Source organism: Lucilia cuprina, chromosome 2 (genome assembly GCF_022045245.1).
Source record: "Lucilia cuprina isolate Lc7/37 chromosome 2, ASM2204524v1, whole genome shotgun sequence".
Classification (NCBI taxonomy): domain Eukaryota; kingdom Metazoa; phylum Arthropoda; class Insecta; order Diptera; family Calliphoridae; genus Lucilia; species Lucilia cuprina.
The window spans coordinates 14,629,857-14,633,225 of NC_060950.1; the positions used below are offsets into that span (position 1 = coordinate 14,629,857).

Sequence of the window (3,369 nt, forward strand, 5' to 3'; positions counted from 1 at the left end):
CTAGTCTATAGTCTAGTCTATAGTCTAGTCTATAGTCTAGTCTATAGTCTACTCTATAGTCTACTCTATAGTCTAGTCTATAGTCTAGTCTATAGTCTAGTCTATAGTTCAGTCTATAGTCTATTTTAGTCTATGGCCTGGTCTATATTTTAGTCTATAGTCTAATCTATATTCTGATCTGCAGTCTAATGTATTGTTTACTTAATAGTCTAGTGTATAGTCTAGCCTATAGTCTGCAGTCTATTCTATATAGTCTAATACTTAGTTTAAATTCTTGTCAATAGTCTAGTCTGTAATGTAGTCTATAGTTAATTCCAGTCTATGGTCTTTTCAATTGTGTAGTTTATACTTCAGTCTAGTGGAAACTATATTAAAAAATATAATTATTGGACTATAATCAAGTCTATATGCTAAATTCTTATTTCATAATTTGCTTATAGTTTAGACTGTAGTCAAGTCTTCTGTTGGCATCTGTTTAGTCAACTTTATAAATGTTGCTCGTAATGTATAATTTTGCAAAACAATTGATTAAGTAGTTTTAGCCATTCATTATTCAGCAGTGACTTTTACCGAAAACATTACAAGTGTGATAAATCGAATACTTGATTAAATGAAAAGATTGATATTATCTGGTTGAAACCGAACATTAGCCGGTAAAAAGCAATCAATTACAAAGACACCAAAAAATATAATGATAATAGCAGCAGACTCAAGCAGGCTGGAAGAAATTAAATAATTTTGTTAAATTTTTCATTCAGCTCCCAGAAGACGACAAAAAATTTAATAAAAGTTCATCAAATATGGGTCAACGTTCGTTTTTAAGTATAAACATTTGAAGTGTTTTTTTTTTTTGAAAACATATTAAATAATTTTTATGTCATTAGGTTTGTGGAAAAAAAAAATGTTTTGTTTTTCTCAAATAAATTTTTTTTAAAAACTATTCCAGTTTTTACTCAATGTTGTGTTTGTAAATGATCAGTGTTTGATTTTCATTTGAATAATTTGCTGCAGCAAAAGTAACAACAATTCTTTCTTATCAAACAAAATTCAAAATTATTTTTCAAAATAACAACAAATATTACATGTGTTTGTATATATTGTTGTTTTTGTATTTTAAACTCATTCAGTGCACTATTAACTAGTTTAGTAGCAAGCTTATCTCTTTTCTTTTTCAAAACAAATTCATATAAATATTATTCTCTTTTTCACACTTATTCTCTCTCTCTCTCTCTCTACCTGCCTTATTCTGTGTAATTCGTTTCTCTTTTTGAAACGATAATTTTCGTTTGTTTTTTTATTTTTGTGTCTGTTTTGGTTTGATTTTGTTTTCGATTTTCATAATTTTTCTGTTTGAAAATAAATTTTTCAAAATTCAGATTCATCTGAACCGTTCGCCTGTTAAGTCGTGCTCGTTGTTTACCGTTGTTATATTACGTTCGTTTAATCTTATTTTTAAATCTATTGCGTTCGTTAAGTGCCGTTACTTTTACTCTACGATCACATCTCACAACTTCTGGTGTTTTGTATGTTTTTAGTGTTGTCACTGTGAAAAAGCGAAGTTTTTTTTATTTGAAAATTTTTTTTTGAGTGCTTCAACCAGATCAGAGCTACGAAATCAAGAAAATTGTCATTTCAATAAGCGTGGTTTCAATTAAAATTCATAAAGAGTACGTTGACTGCATTTTTAATTTTTACACTTGTTTAATATGCGTTTTCTATATTATGTTCTTAGTTGGGTCTTTGTGCCATAAGTTTTCTTGAGTGTTTTTTTTCTGTTTCTTGGGTTGTATTTAATTAAGTAAAAAAAATTTTCTTTAGTGCTGAAAAGAATTAAAAAAAGAAATTTATTTTAAATGTTTGAAAAGAAAAAAATTAATGAGTATTTAAAGTTTTTTTTTTTTTAATCGTTTAAAAAAAAGCAAGTATAAATCCTTCATCTTCAAACAATTTTATAATAAAATATTGCTTTGTTTAAAATTGTTTAAGTTAGAGGGGTGAATAACATTGGAAAAGTTTTTAAGATACCTTACATTTGCTTTATATATAGTTTATGAACTACACGTAGTACCTACTCGAGATACAAATCATAATATTTTTCTGATATATCTGCTATTTGTGAACCGATTTGCTTAATTTTAATTGGCAAAATGTTTGAACGTTTATTCTATGTTCTGATTTCATATGACGTTTAGACTATAGACTAGACTATAGACTAGACTATAGACTAGACTATAGACTAGACTATAGACTAGACTATAGACTAGACTATAGACTAGACTATAGACTAGACTATAGACTAGACTATAGACTAGACTATAGACTAGACTATAGACTAGACTATAGACTAGACTATAGACTAGACTATAGACTAGACTATAGACTCGTCTATAGACTACAAAATACAACTTTCTGAATGATCATTTCTGAAATTCATTAGAATCTATCTATACAAAATTTCATTAGACAATTTGGCAGATGCAAAAATTTAACACAAGTTGTTTTTTTATTATTCACACGATCTTAGGATGGCAGACCCTTAGCATATTTACAGGTGTATTATTTAGTTGCTTTTGTTGTTAAGGTACAATGAAATTTATATATTTTTTTAAGGTATTTTATCTATTATTTTAAATAAAAGTTTATACTTAATATATTTATTTAAGTAAATACATTGTTTAGATATTTTAAAAGACAACGAAAGAAATTAGAAAATAATATAAAATAACAAAATCTATTTTATTTCTTGGGTAAATACCAAGTTGATTTGAATTTATAATAGACCAGAGGCAATAATTTTCACAACGAATAAAAGATAAGACATTAAGTTAATAGTAAAATATATTAAGGCTAATCACAGTTTAAAGAAAAATAATTGAAATAAAATTTAAAAAATATAAAAATTATTATTTTTTAATGTTAAAATATATATTTTTCATAATAACAAATTAAAAATATTAACAAATATATCTTAAAATGTGACTACCCCTTTTAGATTATTTCCTAGGTAAATAATATTATAATTCTTTTTTTCATTTTAGAACTCATCGTAATGTAAACAATTCGAATTTGCAAAGCAACAGCAACCACAACAGAAAAAGCATCTATTGCCTTAAAGTATCTGAAAAATTTACAACAAAAAACTATAACAATTTGATTTTTTTAATTTGCCAAAATTACGCACAAAATAATTAATTAATTTAATTTTATATAAAATGGCTGCCGCTACAAGAAAATCTACCAGATCATCATTACCTGCATCATTATTACCTTCCACAAACAATGCCATTAAAATGTTATTGTATTACATCGTGATTATCGCCTGCATTACAAGTCAATTCTTATCAGGTAAAAATTTACACACATTTTATT

At 26.1% G+C, this 3,369-nt stretch overlaps 1 long non-coding RNA gene across 1 annotated transcript; it reads left to right on the top strand.

Moving 5' to 3' along the window:
- Positions 1-1,372: 1,372 nt before the first annotated feature.
- LOC124421307 lies at positions 1,373-3,091 on the top strand. The gene is made up of 2 exons (XR_006941565.1): positions 1,373-1,667; positions 3,039-3,091. It is a non-coding gene; the product is annotated as an uncharacterized LOC124421307 (long non-coding RNA).
- Positions 3,092-3,369: the final 278 nt, after the last annotated feature.